Here is a 6,000-nt window from a genome sequence, read left to right as displayed (position 1 = left end):
AGACGTGGTTGTGGCTGAAATTTTACCGCGATTTCGCTGGGAGCGGGTGCAATTTTCCAGATTAGCACCCGCTCCCGGCGAAATCCTGTGGTTGTCCTTATGACAAATTCTTAATTATATATAACTCGAGATGAACTGGAAAGAAGCTATTTTCCAAAAAATAATCTTTCTCCAATTTTTCCATAATTTTTTTTTTTTAAATATTGAAAGATTTTAATTCTTGTAAGATATTCAGCTCCTGGAATAATTTTTCGTATGCTGAACTGAATGGTTTGAGCAAATACATTTTCACTTTTAACTTATTTTCATGAAGAATGTTGATTAAATTCTTTTGAAAAATCCAAAATTGAGTTTTTTCAAAAAGGGACAAAGCGATTTTTCTCTTTTAGGGGCAATCCCTTTAGGGTTAAAGTCAGTCGAAACCCACCGTGCTTGACAAGGGTGTTGGATAAATACTTTTTCTTTGGAAAATGAAAAGGATAGAAATAAAGGATGAGAAAAAGAATTGAAGGTACCCACATTTTTCCTTTCCTATTCAGAATCTTCAAGAGGGATTATTTGAGGTTCAGATAGCAGTAAGGATTATTTGGGTTTCATTTTATTTTGAATGGAAGTATTTGCATCAAGTCAAAATTTGGTCGTTGATGATTCTTGTGGTTTAAATTTTTTTAATTTCTAAGAATGGCGCCAATCTAATTTTCATTACAGCGCTTTTATTGCATGGATGGATCACCGTTCGCGATTCTCGCTTCGTCGTGTTTTCACTGCGTTTTAATACTGTCGAGCGGGAGGTCCGACGCCCAGGAATGAATGTAGTCATTCGATGATATCGAATGTCTACATCGAAACTCGCTTGTCGGTAATCGACTGTACTCAGAAGTTTTCGTTTTCTGCAGTTTTCCATTTCTCTGGCCAAATGTTCAGAAACGTCTTAAAGGCTCATGATAGGAGTAGGGCTAATTGGGGATTTGGAAAAGAAGTTGAGCTTTTAATGTCTGATCATTTTCTTTACTTCACAGAAGCTAAAACCCAGTAAAAGTTCTCAAAGTTGTTGGACTCACACGTTGTAGTCACTAATTCGAAGGAATTGTCAAAGGAGATTTCGGAACGTGCCGATTGAAAGGAAGAGAAAGCGTCAAAGATACCCTTGTGGTTCGAGGGATACTGTTCGATATAGAAAATAGAAGTAGTTCGGTAATTGGATTTGAGACTCTGGAGGAAAAAAAGGATTCAAGTGAGCATCATGTTCAGCATCCCAAGGTATTTTCTTGCAGCAACAGTGCAGAGTCTGCGATAATAAGAGGAACAGTTGAAATTAGCCTAGTTAGTAGTTAGAGTTTGGAAGATTTCGAACTGAATGTGGGGTGAACTGCATTGATGGAGCGTCGTCCTCCCTTAACCTCTTCATTTAACATTAGCACGCTCCGTTGCTCGATCTAGAAATTGGTTTCACGAGTGAAATATCTTGAGGAACTTGCCCGTTTAGAGTTTAACTCAGTGTAGCGGATACACTGATACTTGAACCTTATCCTTTGTGTCTGGAACTTTCGAGTTTCGGACAAAATACAAGAATTTCCTGATCTCTTTGACTGCTGACCAGTATTAAGTTGTTAGAGAGGTAGGCGTTATAAATCAACAGTGGAGTTAGGGTAGCGTGGGTAGGGTGGCCGAAATACTGCACTTTCAAAATTCCTCTGACTTTTCCATGATTTGCCTGATTAATTTTTCTTTTTCCATGACCATTAACATTGAAAGGCCTGCATTTTAATCTTGTAGCATTATTAACATAGAATCTTCTATAAACGTAACAAAACGATTTCAGATTTAAATTTCTTTATTATTTATTTATTTCAACCTAAAAAAAGTTGACTTCTATCAAGAAAGATAATTTCCAATCCAAAAGGAAGAATTCTCAACAAAACAGTTCAATTGTCGACTAAAAATATGAATTTTTAACCAAATACTATAATTTTTTTAACAAAAAAGATTATTTTTATTATTAATTTAAAAAATTAATTGCTACAAAATAGTTTACTGTTCAGCGAAAAGCATTGCATTTAAAAAAAAATTAAATGATCAACCTTTCAGTAGAATTTTTAATTAAATTTTCGAATAATCAGTAAAAATTTAATATGTGTATAATATGTATATGTATTGTCTCTTTATATTTCAGCCAATAGAGATAATATTTCTAAAAACCGATATAAATTTTAGAACCGAACAGAAGAATTTTCAAACAAATATTCGAATTTTCAACCAGAGATCAATTTTCAACAAAAATGATGATTTTTTAAACCAAAAAGACGAATTTTTAACAAATAAAAATTTTCAGTGAAGAAAGAAAGAAAAATTACATAATCGAAATTTTTCGAAATTTCAAGACAAAAGACGAATTTTCTGTGAAAAATTTAAATTTTCCACTCAAAAATATGAATTTTTAACCAAAAAGTGAATTTTTAATCAAAAATTCATCAAAAGATTGTTTAACTAAAAATTGGCAAAAAATGTAAGTGGGTTTTTTGAGAAAATCTAGTTTTAATATTTTCAGAAAAACCGCCGCCATTTTCAAATATCTCAGTTAGGTCAAAAGTTATATAAGTTCAAAGAAAAAATTTGGATTTTTTGAAAATCAGAGCCAAAAATTCAAATACGCATAACTCCGTAAACGATTTTTTTTCACAAGTCGCAAACATACGTATCACTTAATTTCCTCTTAAAAGCAACATATTTCGCCCTTGAGATATTCTGCAACATTAAGTGTAGAATCTGCCTGATTTGAAATGGAATCGATCTGAATTCAAAACAAAAAATTGAATTTTTAACCAACGAAAATTTATGTTGAATTTTCAATGCCAAAATATGAATTTTCAATAAAAAGGATAACTTTTTAACCAATTTGTTGAATTTTCAAAAAAATAATAAAATTTGTGAATAAAAATATAATCATTGAGAGGAGACAACTGCAAAAAAGAAGTAATATACATTTAAGGTAGGAATTCCCTCAGTTTTGCCAGATTTTTTTTAAATCTCTAGTATTTCCATAAATTTTCCTGACCAATAAAATTCTCTGTTTTTTCCCTGATACACAACTGCATAATGATACAAGAGCAAAATTAAGGAACAAAAAACTGTGGCTCAATTTAATGAATGATATAATCAATTTTGGTGTGGGAAAAGATACAGCATGCAGTGGAATATCTCAGGTTTACTCTACATATAACTAAAATTAAATCAGAATTGAAATGTTAATTTTAGGTTTTTCTCAAAAGTGCAACTACGCCAAGTTACCTTCTAGTTCCTTGATATGGCGCAGTGCTTGTCTGTCTTGCAATAGCAAATTAAAAAGAACTTTATGATAGTATGTATAAAAAAAATTTTCAGTAAAATAAGGTAGTTTTTTAGAATAAGGAAGTTTTGATTGATCAAATGTGTGTTTAAAAGACTTTCATAAGATTGCTGTTAAAAAGTTTATGTACCTAACGTAAAACCGGCGAAACAATATTACGAAAATGCTTACAAATTTTAAGTAATATTACACTATCTGGAGAACTTTTTGCTAAAAATATTCTGATATTAGAAAAAATCGATTATTATTTAGGTATGTATTTTTACAACTGTACAAAAATGTAAGTACCGTGCGCCACATTAGTTGCTCATGCATAGTGTAAGAGTAAATATGTTTTATGCCAAATCTAATTAATTTTACTGAACACTCAAGCACTAAAGCATCCACTAAACTTCAAAATATGGATAAGACAACAAACAGGTACAAGTTTACTGCAAAATACTTGATGTATATTGCTTCTGTCTCGTCTCAATAAATACAAAACGTCAAAAAATGACTTGAACAAGTTTTTTATGATTAACATGAAACAATCGCTTTATGTAAGGGACATGACTTTTTCTCTGGACAACACTCAAAACATAAATGAATTCAATTCAGTTTCCTATGTTCTTTTAGAATGCTTTATTTTCTTTAAATACGAGTGCGCCACATTATGAGTCGCCCTTTTACTGATACTGGATTGAGCAGTCAAAAACTCTCTCTATAATATAACACATTTAAATCTCATCCGAAATTCAATATGCAAAACCTAGCTCCATCCTATCAAAACATAAATTTGATTCATTCGGATGAAGCTATTTTCTCAAATCGGGGTGACGTATGTTGTTGGGGTCTGGAATCAATCGAAATTGCGGTTAAAGTTCCTTGTTATAACATGATTAGCAATTCTGCAATTCTGCATTCCCAGGTTACAGAGAAAATCAGACACATCTCAGTGTCAGGGGATGGTTGTAACTCGAATAACAGTTCTACATTTGCAGTAACAGATTTGTGGTATGGCAGCTCTGAGCAAACTGTCTTGAGAGAAGAACAAAGTTAGTCTTCCAATGTCGGCGAACGACTCCCACGGAGTTGTCTTCATCAGGAGTAGTGTATAAACTCAGCCAAAAGCACTACATAGTATTTTAATTAAAATAGGGCCCTAGCCGTCGTCAGGATTGCAAAGAATGAAGAGAAGTGACAAGGGGGTGTTTAATTTGCCCCTGGGAATGGAAATTCAGCATTTCTAATAGGAAATGGACTGCTGCCAAAGATGAAGATTGGTTAGAGCAAACTCCCTCGACAACGAATATCTGATGATGATAAAATAGGTCGAATTGATGTTTTAGTGAGGTAAATGTGACTCTTATCGATACTCTAATGATTCCAATAATGGATGTGCTGCATTTTATGTCGAGTGACCGTAAAGCATTTCCTTTGGATATTTTCCAAATGTGGGGCTCATTCAAAGACACACATTCACAAAAATATTTGTTTCAATGTAACATAGATTGGTTTGACCCTACATGGAAGATATGACTTAATTCACATACAATATTTTGAGTTAAACTATCGTATGTTTGATTAAAATGAATTTGATTTAAATGAAACAAATATTTCATTCGATAAAATATTTGTTTGAGCGTAAAATGGGACTATCAGGGTCAATTTTTTGGTTTTTTACAATAAAGTACCTCATGCATAATACATGTTATAGCTTGATAGATTTTCTACTTTTTCAAACCTTTGAAATTTATTTGAATCTTTCAAACAGAATGATTATCAAGAGAAATAATAATAAATTTGGCTTATAATAGAAGAAAATGAGTCGCTTTCGCCCAAAGACCGAAAATTCTTACAAAAATCTTTCTGCAGTACAAAAAATACATTGTATCTATATGATAATTGGCATAACTCTTCTCTTGTTGCTAGATAATATAATCAATTGTACACAATTCCATAAACCTGTGAAAATAAAGTTTTATATGTGTTTTTTTTCGCACAATCTAATCAAATGTTAAAAATTGAGAATCCTTTACGAATATACTTTTTATTCGTTATTACTAATGAAACTGTAACAAACAAGATTTAAAATATATTTTAAGATTTGTGAAAAATGAAAAACATCGCTAATGTTAAAATTTGTTACTCAGAGAAAGAGATCATTAATTATAAATAATAAAAAGAAAGTCAAATGAGGCCGGTAAACCCGATGCACGCCGCTTAGCTCCGTTTGGCAGTACATGATGGGTGTCGCGGTGTAAATACGTAGGTGCTTTTTTGTTTAAACACGCTCTATTGGTTTAACAATTCTCTAGAATTCAACCGCACACTGCATTGTAAAATTCGAGTTCTAAATAGTTTAAGTAATGTACTTACCATAAATGTGCGAGATACGAAAAACCGAATAGCGCCGTTAGATTCTTAAAAAATGACATAAAATCCATGTAATAAATAGTTTATTGCTCTGCACTATTATTCATATATAGTATGAATCAAAATTCTATTCCGTGTAATTATTTATTCAGGCCAGGTCACCAATTAAGGCCATAAAAAATTGTAAAACGCTGGGCTTTATGCTATTAGTTTCTGGGTTGAGTAAAATGCACACTTTTTTGGAAAAAGTTGAATATGTAGAACCTGAAATTTCTTCAGCTTAAACCAAAGAAACATGT

General features: G+C 32.0%; 1 protein-coding gene across 2 annotated transcripts in view; it reads right to left on the bottom strand.

Annotated features, from left to right (window-relative positions):
• The window catches only part of LOC117168051 (RNA pseudouridylate synthase domain-containing protein 2-like), a 485,526-nt gene that overhangs the window by 207,653 nt on the left and 271,873 nt on the right, over nt 1-6,000 (bottom strand). The window lies entirely within an intron of this gene.

The sequence above is a fragment of the Belonocnema kinseyi genome, chromosome 2, assembly GCF_010883055.1.
Source record: "Belonocnema kinseyi isolate 2016_QV_RU_SX_M_011 chromosome 2, B_treatae_v1, whole genome shotgun sequence".
In the NCBI taxonomy this organism is placed as follows: domain Eukaryota; kingdom Metazoa; phylum Arthropoda; class Insecta; order Hymenoptera; family Cynipidae; genus Belonocnema; species Belonocnema kinseyi.
This window is presented reverse-complemented; position numbering and strand designations above follow the sequence as displayed.